The sequence below is a fragment of the Heterocephalus glaber genome, unplaced genomic scaffold (assembly GCF_053883595.1).
Source record: "Heterocephalus glaber isolate CG9 unplaced genomic scaffold, H.glaber_assembly_v1.0 deba00001479, whole genome shotgun sequence".
In the NCBI taxonomy this organism is placed as follows: Eukaryota; Metazoa; Chordata; class Mammalia; order Rodentia; family Bathyergidae; genus Heterocephalus; species Heterocephalus glaber.
The window spans coordinates 11,551,989-11,564,264 of record NW_028258316.1 but is presented as its reverse complement, the minus strand read 5'-3'; the positions used below and the strand labels follow the sequence as shown (position 1 = coordinate 11,564,264).

Genomic DNA, 12,276 nt, shown 5'->3' with positions numbered 1-12,276 from the left:
GTTTTACTTTAAGACACCGTCTGTTTCCCAGGCTGACCTCAAATTTTCGATCCTCCTGTCTTGGCCTCTCTAGCTCCAATCATAGGTGTCTACTACCACACCCAGAGTTGAATATTTTAGTCAAGAAAGTACTGCTTACCCAAAATTCATAAAACAAACTAACACAATGGACTTAAAAGATACAAGATGTAAACAATGGCCATATTGGAGAAAATTATCAAAGGTCACTTTAGTCTTCATATCTTACTGCTCAAATCTCTGCCAAGGAGCAAAGGGGGCCAAATATGCTTCCTATTCTATACATGTACCAAACCTCAAAATACTACAAAAATTTCAAAGACATACTATACTTAAAAGCCTCTTCTTCCAAAATAAAATCTTGCAGCAATGATTTCTGAGCATTATTTTGATGATTGCATGACACACTTCAAGTATGGATTTTTTTTTTTTTTTTTGGTACCAGGGATCGAACTCAGGTCCTTGCACTTTCGAGGCAGGCGTCAAGTATGGATTTTAAACCAGGAATAGCGGGACACATCTGTAATCCCAGTACGCAGGAAGCTGAGGCAGGAGGATCACCACAAGTTTGAGGCCAGCCCAGGTTTCAAAGTGAGTTTAAGGTCAGCCTGAACTACATAGTGAAACCTTATCTCAAAAAAAAAAAAAAAAAGAATTTAAAAAATCATTAGCTTTGTTTATATTTTAAATATTTATATTTACGGATTCAGATTACTTAAAATTTGTTCCTCTGCTCAGCCCTCATTATGTTTAGGCAAGATTCCCACATTCACTCAAACATTACTTGAATGTACAATGGCTGCATTAAGATACTTCCTAAATTGACAAAAAAAAAATAAAAAACTAGGCAACACAGAAAGCGTCCAAGTTTCCAAAACAGATCTTTTATTTGAAATCATACTAGCTACCATACTACACACTTCATGAAGCCCACAGAGTGATAACTGAAGTTACTTCTGTAATACGATGAAATTTACTTTTTAGCAAAATCTGTCAAGATGAATTTTCAACTGTCAAAAGGGAAATCATTTTCCAAGAGTCTGAGGAAGCCCTGCTTACTGAAGCAGTGTCAAAGCAGTTTGCTTAATCCTTCCAAACCCCAAAGTATCTAACACAAGACACAGAACACTGAATGAGACAGGCACTGCAGTATCTGTGCTCGATCAAACACCTAAAGGTTACTTCCCATGTGTCTGGCAAGCTGATGGCCAAATGTCCACCCAACTCCATAAATGTCTTCCTCAATAAAGTGGCCAGGCATTGTGGTGCATTCCTATAATCCCAGCACTCAGGAGGCTGAAGCAAGAGGATTACTGAAAGTTCAAGGCCAGCCTAGCTACATAGTGAGTTCATGGCCAGTCTGAACTACATACCAAGACCCTGCCTCAAAATAACAATAAATAAAATAAATAAATAAATAAAAATAACAATAAATAAAGCCAGTATCACAATACCCTATATAAATCAAAATACCAGACAATCCAAAATCCTCCAACCAAATTTTATTTGAACTATTTGGGAGAAAAAGCCAACAACTCAATATAAGGTTTTAAAGAGTGTTAAAAGACTCAACAGACTTCCTTTCTACCAATTTTAGGAGCTGGGTATACATTACTTCCCTCAGCCTGTAGCACAGAACTCAGATACTACAACACCCAATCACTGAATACTGTCCCATTTCCCAGAAAACACCAGGGTATCTGAGACACTGCACCAAGGTAACCCTCCCTCCCTCTTTTACACTCAGTCTTTGAATGATACTGGCTGCTGGGCCCTGCTCTCTTCCAAGCTTTACAAAGACATCTACTCTGCACCTGCTGCAAGCTAATTTCAATTCACTTTCAGTACACTCCTCATGACCCTGTGTGGCTCTTCTATCTGTCCACTCATCAGACAATTATGCTAGAGGATTCATGTCACACCTCCTCCAAACTTGAGAGTGGGCAACTTTTCCTTAGCCTTTCCTCATTCACTGGTTCTAGAACTAAAAATCAGGCTTCATGATCTCTGATTCTAGAAGCATAAACTTCCTGATATGCCACATGCTTTAATATCCTCCATTTTCCATTGACATCATTCTAGGATCCACATCTCCTGGTCCCTATCCCCCATCTCCAGTTCCTCTAAATTTGGAATTTAATCCTCTTTTTTTCCTCCCTTCCTTATACTTTTAACGACCTAGAATTTTTGAACCCTTTAATCTCAAGACTCAAACTGTTCCCATCTTTCCCCATACTTCCACACCTTGGACCTTCCATACTCTTAAGCAACCTATTTTCCTCTCTCCAACCTAAATAGCTATTTCCTGCCCTGAACCTGGGCATCCTACTTCCCCTACCACCAACAAATCCCATATGCCTGTTCCTTTCTAGTCACAGACATGCCCACACATCCCTGCCTTGCCCTGACCTTACCCACTATGCATTTCTTTACATCCTCTACCCCAAAATATCCTCTTTCCTCCTTCCTTTCCACTGTCACCTGCCCACTCTTCTCCATACTGTGCCCCAAACCTGTGCTTCCCTCCCTCCACACTGGGCACCCGACCTGTACACCCTGCCTCCCAATCCATCCTACCCACAGACTTTTTCTGACTTCCCTTTATACACCCTCATCTCCCTCTCCTCCCCAACTTCTCTCCACACTTCCAGCCCTAGAAACATTTCCTTCAATCTGTCCCCACACCTCGCTGCCACTCCAAGACCATTTCCCTCCTCTCACCTCCACCCCTCTAGCCCACCACCTCACTCACACCTATCCCATCTAGTGTTCCCCCTAAACTCCTTGCCTGCTGCCCCATCTGTATTTCCCACGTGAACAACCTCCATTTCACTCACTCCTGCAGCTTATTTACTGTCCCACACACCCAGAGCCAAACACATTCTCTTCACCCAAACTGCCCTACCTCACTGTCTCCATTTCACTCCCAAACCCCTCACACTCAGCCCCTAGTCCAACCACCCTCCTCCTTCCACCCCATATCCCTCTCCCCAGAGCACCAGACAAGACACCTACTTCTTCTCCCCTAGCCAGTCAAACCCTGCGCCTCCCCTTGGCTCCCTAAATACCACCTAGCCAAACACCTTCTCAGGTCTCCAGAGAGCCTGGGCCTCCTGGCCGAACACTCCATTTCCCCCACCACCACTCAGGAGACCCCCTAGACGACCGCCTCCCCTCCGTCCCTCCCTCTGGAGCTCAGCCTGCCGGCCACGCTTCCCCCAACCCCAACCCCTCCTCCACCATTCCCCTTCATGCGTCCCGTGGCCTTCACCAGGTATCTGCCCCACTCCCTGCCCCGCATACGCAGCCTGCGCTCACCCGGGCTTCAGCTCCTTCCATTCCTGCCCCGATCCCCAATCTTCTGCCTCCATTACCATCCCACTCGCCCCGACCCTCCCCAAAGTCCCCCCTCACCCGCCAGAATGTCCTCCATCCCTCTCGGCCCGCCTGGGTTCCCGCCCCCCCCCCCGCCTGCACGAAGCCGCTTCCCTTCCATAGGGCCAAGCCCCCCGACCCCTGATCTTCCCCGAGCCTGCCCACACCCTTCACGCGCCCCGGAGCCTCTCCCCTCGCTCCTGCCCGCAATGTCCTCCAACACTTGCCCGGAGCCCCTCGCCCTCCACCCTACACGGCGCGGCTGGCGTCCGCACCCGCGCTGCCCACGCCCTCCAGGAGCCCAGGGCCAGGTCCTGTCCCCCGAGGTGAGGCGGCTGTTCGCTGCCCTTGCCCTGGGCTGCCGGGGCACCGCGACGGAGACCGCGACGGCGGCGGCGACCACAATGCCCAAGCCGCGGGGCCAGGATTGCGTCCCGCTCCCCGCCGCGGCCTCGGCCGCCGCCGCTGCTGCTAAGGACGCACAACAAACAATGCGGGGCCCGGGCCGTCTCCGCCAACCGCCTCAACCGCCGCCTCAACCGCCCGCCCGGGACAGCCCGCCGCGCAGGCGCCTCCATGCCGCAGCCTACCCGCGCCGCCGCGCTCTGCCCGCGCCCGGTGCCCGCTCCCGCTCCGCCGCCGCCGCCACCTCGCCCGCCCGCGTCTCCGGCTCCTCAGCCCAGCGGCGGCGGCTGCGGCGGCTGCTTGCCCTGGTGGCGCTCGCGTCTCCGGTCCTCTCTCCGGCGGCGGCGGCGGCGGCAGCGGTGGCGGCGGCAAGCACGTGACGCCACCGACCGCGTCCATTGGCCGAGCCGAGGGGCGGGCCCCGCGGCTGCTGGGGAACGGAAAGCCCGCCCCTCGCTCGCCGCGCGCCCCTCCACGCGCGCTCTGCCGCACCTGAGAGCGCCGGCCAGCGCCCGCCGCCGCCGCAGCCTGCGCCAACTGCGCACCTGGGAGCGCGCAAGGAGCACACGCCGGCAGGGGCAGCAGGCACCTGCGAGAGGACGCTTACGTAAACTGCGTCCCCCCTCCCTCCCCGCGCTGGGCCCGGCCCGCAGCAGCAGCACCTGAGCCCGCTGCGCCGGCGGCGTAACAGCTGGGGAGCAGAGGCGAGCTGCGCCGGGAGACGAGCGAAGTGCACGGAAACTTCGTAACTTCCGAACCTGGGAGTGGCTCCTGGCGGAGGCGGGGATCAGGCCTCTCCGGCCCCGCGCCCCTGGGTGGGATGCTCCAAGACCCCAGCGACTACGCAAACGGAAGAGGCGCCGCAAGGCCTCCCCAGGGGAGGAAAGGCAGACCAGCGCTTTGACTTATTAAAACATTTGGAGCCTCAGCCTCCGCTCCCCGACCACTTGCCAGCTTTGTGACCTTGGCCAAGTTACAGAACCACTCTGAGCCCCAGATCCTCGACCAGGGATACTAGGAGCTCCTGGAAACATGCCACAAAACAATAGATGTGGCGGAGCATGGTGGCAAACGCCCTGTAATCCCCCAGCTATACGGGAGGCTGAGGCAAGAGGATCACATGTTCCAGGCCAGCCTAGGCAATTTGGCAAGAACCAACCTCAATGAGCTGAGGGCCCGGAATTTAGCTCAGTGGTTCTGCCGCCTGCCTCGAAAGCCCAAGGTCCCGAGTTCGATCCCCGGTACCAAAAAAAAATTAGTTGGGCTGGGGATTTAGCTCACTGGTTCCGCCGCCTGCCTGCAAGGACCCGAGTTCTGAGGATGTACCTCAGCGCCACAGTACGGTACCTGCCCAGAATGTTCGAGGCCCTGGGTTCAATTCCCCATACTGAGCACACAGCAAACACTGAACAGAAATTACCATATCACCTTTGCTACTCCTACCTACACCTCATTGACCTCCTAGGCCTTGAGTGTGGGCCCAGTACCTCCTGACCATCTTCAATTTGAGTCAGACAAAGTCTACCCTAAAGCAATTCCTAGCCTAAGGCAAAGGACCTGACTGCCAAAGGCCGAGTAGCTGCAAGAGGGACCTCCCACAACAGTCCCCTGAGGGGTGAGAGTAACAGCTCCACTCCATTTGCAGAATAAAGTGTAAATGCGGCAATTGCACATAAAAAGGCTTTGGTGTTCAGGCCTTGGCTTCAAGGCACACACCCTTCCCTTTGCCTGTCCTTGACCCTTAGCTACTCTGAACTACAGAACAGTCCTTTCCAGAGTGTGTGCCAATTTTGAGCCTCCTGAGGTAGGTGCTAGGCCTTAAATCCCTACCTCTGACCACCCATCCTTTACCTCTTCTTTTATCCTCCTGAAAATCTTCTAGGTGTTCCCATCAACCAGCTCAGAACATATTCTTCCTGGAGCTCCCTAGCTGCTATCAGACCCCTGATCTAAACCAGTGATGGCAAACCTCTTAGAGTGCCACAGGTTCACCACCACTGATCTAAACTGTCAGTGTGGGTAGCCTGTTAAACCAGGCATTCTTAGGGCAGTAGACTACTATGGTTTACTTTTCTGTCTCCTCCCTGGGTAGTTCAACGATATGCAGACGGGCTCATCTTTCTGCCTGAGTAGGTTAAAGAAGACTACAGTGCACAGGAGATGGGATCATTAAAGGTGTGTTTGTCTGGTTGTTTGTTTTGTTTTTTGAGACAGGATCTCCTTATGTAGTTTGGGCTGGCCTTGAAAATCACTGTGTACCCCAGGCTGGCCTCAAACTCTCAGCGATCCTCCTGCCTCAGCCTCCCCAGTTGCTACTGGGATTACAGGTATGCACTGCCCCGCCTGGCCTTAAAGGTGGGTTTTGTGGGATAAACATAAATCTGCCAAGGGAGAAGAGACACTGTGTGAAGATCCAGGTTCATTGCAGACTAGCTCTATGATTTAGGGAAATCTAGGTCTCATGTGTCACATAAGATATGACATTGCATACCCCAAAGGGTGGTCATACAAAGTTGATGAGAACACATCTAAGGTATTCAGCACAGTGTCCAGCACTCAGTAAAAGTTTTTGATTCCTGGGGGCCGGGGATTTAGCTCAGTGGTTCTGCCGCCTGCCTTGCAAGTGCAAGGACCGGAGTTCGGTCCCTGGTACCAAAAAAAAAAAAAAAAAAAATTTTTAATTCCTTTTAAATCTGTGGCATTAAGGATTCAAGAGTATCTTTTATTTCAATATATTTTGAGGGTTTGTAACCCCAAACACTCATGATGAAAACATACAAAAGTAAAGGAAGTTTAAAAGTTAAAGTGTCCCTCTCCCTGTCTGCTGACTCCACTCCTACCACAACCCCATCTCCTACAGCAGCTAATATTAAATTTTTCATGTCCCACATTATATGTCCAGAGAAAAATAAAGTTACAGAAAATTATGTGTCTATAACTTGTATGATGGATTCTGTATAGAAAAAAGTCAGAAAAGATTAAACACCAATCACTCCTGGTTATGCCTGTGAGGTAGCACACGGTGTGAGGAACAGAGGACTTGAAATACTTATGTACTGTTTTTTAACCTTTAAGGTTACATACACACATATAAAACTTTTCTGAGGGGACATACTGGGGACTGAACCCAGGGGTGCACTACCACTGAGCTATATCCCAGCCCTTTTTTATTTTTTATTTTTGAGACAGAGTCTCACTAAATTGACCAGACATGACTCAAACTTGCAATCCTCCTGCTTCAGCCTCCCTAAGTGCTGGGATTACAGATGTGTACCACTACACCTAGCTACATATAATACATTTTTAACAATTTTATTGAGGTATATTTACTTGTCATTAAAGTGTGCATTTCAAGTGTACAATTCAGTGATTTTTTATAATATTACCAAGTGGTAATAACATGAACATGAATCAGTTTCAGAACATTTAGAATATTTTATGGATCTCCATATGATCCCTCCTATCCTTTTACTGTTTATCTCTATTCACTCCTAACCACAAGCAGCAACTAATTTACTTTTCTATCTCCATTTTTTGCTTTTTTCTGGATATATTTGATACTTTTTTTAGAAAAATCAAACAGAGGGCCGGGGATTTAGCTCAATGGTGCTGCCACCTGCCTCGAAAGCACAAGGTCCTGAGTTCGATCCCCGGTACCAAAAATAAAATAAAATAAATTCAAAAAATCAAACAGACCTTTTAGAAAAGAAAAATAAAAGTATTACCTTCTAGCTGGGGGTGGTCCCACACATCTGTAATCCCAGCACTTGGAAGGCTGAGACAGGAGGTCACCATGAGTTCGAGGCCAGCCTGAGCTACATAGTGAGTTCAAGGCCAGTAAAACGCTGTCTCAAGAAGCAAAAAAAAAAAAAAAATAGTATTACCTTCTAATCCTACCCATTGGTAGTAATCACTGTTAATATATGCATAAGCTAAATATATATATATATATATGTATGTGCTGTATTGTTCTAATCAATAGATAGATCTTTTATATCCTGAGATTTTCATATACCTTCTGCTTTGATTTTTTTTTTTTTGGTACCAGGGATCGAACTCAGGACCTTGTGCTTGTGAGGCAGGAGCGGTGACACTGAGCTACGTCCCCGGCCCTCATGCTTTGATTTTTTTTCACTTGACATAAGGTAAATACACTCTTTTATGAATTTAGTTTTCTTTTGTGCTCTTCTGCATAATGGTTTTTTTAAGAATCATTTAATCATGCCAGGCATGGTGGCACACACTTGTAATCCCAGCACTCAGATGCTGGGGCAGGAAGATCCTTGAGAGTTTGAGGCCAGCCTGGGCTACGTAGTCAGTTCAAAGCCATCCTGAACTGCATAGTGAAACCCTGTCTCAAAAAGAAAATGAAACATTTAATTAAACGAAGTCCTCTATGATGGGCATTTGGGTCCTTTCCAGTATTTCCATTATTATAAACAGGGGAAGGTAATAGGTGTTGTAAAGCTCTTCAGCTGAAACTATTTGGAAACCCCCACAAAGTTCAAAGACCAGCACCCCTTGTTTCATGTATCCATTACACAAATATTTACTGAGCACCTATCACATGATAGTTCCTAGGTTGGGAGAGAGAGAACCCTACCAATCAAATAACTATCCATTAAGTTGCCCACAGGAGGGCAAGGATAGGTCCACGAAGGCTGTTAAGGGATGTGGGGCACATCCTTGGCCCAGGGCTGAGCAATGCTTGTAAGGGTGCCTGGTGGGGGGAGATGGATTGTCCATCCCCCCACTCCCATGAGGAGGTGCTTTGGTTATTTTGCTCATTGCTGAGACAAAATACCCAACACTCAAAACTAAAGGAGAAAAAGTTTATTTCTGCTCGCAGTTTGTAGAGGTTTCAGCCCATAAACAGCTGGCTCCAAGGCAGGGTGGTATGGCAGAGGGGCATTGCAGAGGAGAAATGGGTCATAGCTGGCAGAAGGCATGAAGGCAGCAAAGCAACTAAGTAGCAAAGAAGCAGCAAGCAGGACAACTACAGCCTTTGTTCTGGTCTTTATATTTTACGAAGGCTCCCCACCGTTAGCGCAGGTAGCACTCACACCCAGGATGGGCATCCTTAATCCTAGCATCACATGAATCATGAATCAATCCCAGCATCACATCTTTCATCCCAGAATCACACACCCTAGATGCAGACACCTCCAAAAAGCTCCACCTATGACTGCATGAGGCTTTGGGGGAACAGCTAGACACAAGCCATAACGGTAGGGCACAGGCCCTTCACAGTTCCTCAGGCTTTCATCTCCCCACTGACAAGAAGCAAACAGAGGACCTTGAGACCCAGAGAAGGATGAGAATTGCCCAAAGTCACCCAGTCACCCAGCCAGTGTTCTTTAACCTGAAAGATACTGCTTCTATGGAAGGTGCTCATCTTTGAGACAGAGTGGAAAAAAAAAAAAAACGTAGAACTGTGCTACACAGATGTGGATTTTAAATTTATTTAGAATTAAATAAAATTTAAAATTCAGGGGCCAGGGATTTAGCTCTGTGGCACCACACCTGCCTCGAAAGCACATGGTCCTGAGTTTGATCCCTGGTATTGCAAAAAAAAAGAAAAAAAGAATTAAAATTCAGATGCGCTAGGTACAAAGTACTCCCTAACCACATATGGCTAGTGGCTACTGTATGGAAGCACACTGATAGAAAACACATCCATCACTGCAGAATTCCTGTTGGTCCATGTGACCTAGAGGAGCAATTACACAGCAGCAGTAGTAAAATAATACCTTACTTGCATGTTACTTTCCAAAGCCCTTGCCCTAGGAGGCAGAGAGGTAGGTCTGGCCTTCTCCTCTGTTCCTTCCTCACCCCTCCACCAAACTCAGGCCAGTTCTAGAGACAGAAACTGAAGACAGAAAGGTGGCTCATTGTGCTGTGGGTAAAGGGAAGGACACGGGGGATGTGACATTCCTCAACTTCCTGCTATCATGTTTCCAAATCACCCTGCATCTCCAGCCATTCTGTCTTCCTCCCCTCCTTTTACAAAAAGCAGCTCCTCTCTACAAAGGCCAGCTCCGTCCACGGTGCCTGGATGCCCTCTTTTCCTGCCCTCCAAGGAACATCCCTCCTTAGCTCGTCCCTCTCTGATCTGGTCAGTCTCTCTCTACTGGACTCTTTCCCTTATTATCCAAACAGTCCCTTCCATTGTTTAAAAAAAGAAAGAAAGAAAGAAGATCCCCAGGTAATTCACATGTGCCTTCCACTCTAAGAAGCGCTGACCCAAATTCAACAGCCGCAGATACCAATTGGCACCTCCTATGCCACAGTAGAATTGCTGCGGCTGACAAGATTCTCTGAGACGGTGAGTAAAACCTTGCTACCATCAAAATAAAACAAGCTATAATCTTCAGTCATTTTTGCAAAGTATATGCCTCCCTGGAATAGAAAAAATCCCAGTAGGATGGACTTTGTATTTATATGAAAAGTGAAGTGAGTTGTCAGGCTCACATAATTGTGTACAGGACTTTCACCTACATAAATGCCCAGTGGGACATTCAAAAGTCATGTGATGCTACCTACACACTGCAGGACTTCTAGAACCCCTGGCTTCCCCACTGCCAGCAGCAATAAATGCCACTGTAACCATCCAGCTAACCACAAATCTCTAAAAGCGCCACTGAGAACCACGGCTCTAGATTCTCACTCACTGGCCTATTCAGGATCTGTGTGGATAGCGCCTATGCTACTCGACCATTCATAACTCTCTGGTCTTTCTCCTAAACACCAAACCTGTTCCCCCTACCATTCCTCATTTCAGCTCCTTTAGGGTAGCTTCCATATTGAGTAATCTGTAAACTGTAGATTCTAGGTGGGAAGAATTTGTTTTTTTAATTTGTTCTCCTGTATTCCCTAGAGCTAATAGCAGCAGGCATGTCACAGTCAGTAAATATCTGTTGAATGAATATGTAGCAAATTGTCCCATTCCCCTTTTTTTGGATAACAATCCCCATAGTGATTTGGAAGAGGAATCTTCAAGAAGATAGCACAGACCTCCTGGTAAGGATTTTTTCTAATATCCCTGATGCTTCTATTGGTCCAAATGCAGAGCCTGGAGCCATTGCTGAGACTTTCCCAGGAAGTGCTCCCTGGAGGTCTGAGGATGGGGCCTAACTTCATCAGCCCCAAGCATAAAGCATTAAGTAAACTCTCCCATTTTACCTTTGAAACCCATGCAAATTTTACCTTTTATTCCCATGGTTGTTTTAATGTGAAAATAATGTTAATTGCCTGTCATTTAGGAAAAAAATGCAAAGCCTATATTCTCTTTAAATAGAAATTCACACTCCAGGAAGATATACCTTGCTTATCCTATGGCTCAGAGTATTTCCTGGCATGCCACCACCTAGTCCAGGTCATAATTATTCTAACAGCCAACGTTCACTAAGCATTTATTTATTTGTTTGTTTGTTTGTTTGTTTTTGGTACCAGGGATCAAACTCAGGTCCTTGTGCCTTCGAGGCAGGCAGCGGAACCACTGAGCTAAATCCCTGGCCCCACTAAGCATTTATTATGTGCCAAGCAATGTACTTGTATGAATCGCATAACTCGCTTCCTCTTTTTTTTTTTTAGACAGGGTCTAGCTATGTAGTTCAGCCTGGTTTTGAATTCACTACGTAGGTCAGGCTGGCCTCAAATTCATAGTGATCCTCTTGCCTCAGCTTCCTGAGTGCTGGGATCACAGGTGTGCATCATCACTCCTGGCTTTATGCTTTCTTGGGGCAGGGGGTAGGGTGCTGGGAATGTACCTTTTCACATACACAGCAAGCACTCTACCACTGAGGTATAACCTCACCTCCAACATGCATTGTTTTTCCTACTCACAGCAATAGGTACTTTTTTTTCTAGTGCTGGGGATTGAACCCAAGACCTTATACATGCTAGGAAAGTGCTTTACCACTGAGTTACATCCTCAGCCCCAAGTAAATATAATTTTTAATCATAATTTGTAAGTGAGGAGAACACAACTCCAAAAAGGTGATTAGGTACCTCTGTATTGCAAAGCTGGTAAGTGGAAGACCTGTGATCCAACTGGACCTCTCGGTCTCCCCACTTTGATTTGAAAGACAAACTCTTTGGCTCTCAGAACAAAAAGGGCTTTACAGCAGCAAGAAAGCTTCAAGAAATCCCCCAGCCTCAGTATTTCCCAAACCAGGAAAAGTATTGAGGCTTGTGGACCTCTGGGTGGACATACTTTCAGGGGTTCACAAGTTCTCTAAGAGACGTTTCTTTTTTTTTTTTTTCTAAGAGACATTTCTAAATGTGAATCTTGGTTTCAATTATAATCTACAAGTAAGAATGATAAGAGCAGATTCTGGCTCACCAAGACAAACACCTTGTAAATGATTCTTGGCACCCCAAAGTTCAGTGATCATGTCGTACCAAAGTGACAGTTTAAGATTAAATGCAGACATCTTGCCAGGTGTGGATGGCCTAAGCCTATAATACCAGGTATGT

At 47.3% G+C, this 12,276-nt stretch overlaps 1 protein-coding gene across 14 annotated transcripts in view; it reads right to left on the bottom strand.

Annotated features, from left to right (window-relative positions):
* Window positions 1–4,527, bottom strand: part of Strbp (spermatid perinuclear RNA binding protein) — a 184,496-nt gene extending 179,969 nt beyond the window's left edge. For 10 of the 14 annotated variants that reach the window (XR_015439755.1, XR_015439756.1, XR_015439757.1 and 7 more), the window contains exon 1: window positions 3,984–4,137. The gene's annotated coding sequence lies outside the window, so the exon portion shown is untranslated. Of the gene's footprint in view, window positions 1–3,668; window positions 3,953–3,983; window positions 4,138–4,460 lie in introns of those variants that run through there. The other 4 variants (XM_087182802.1, XM_021262114.2, XM_087182808.1 and 1 more) reach the window with 4 other exon arrangements.
* Between the last annotated feature and the right edge of the window lie 7,749 nt (window positions 4,528–12,276).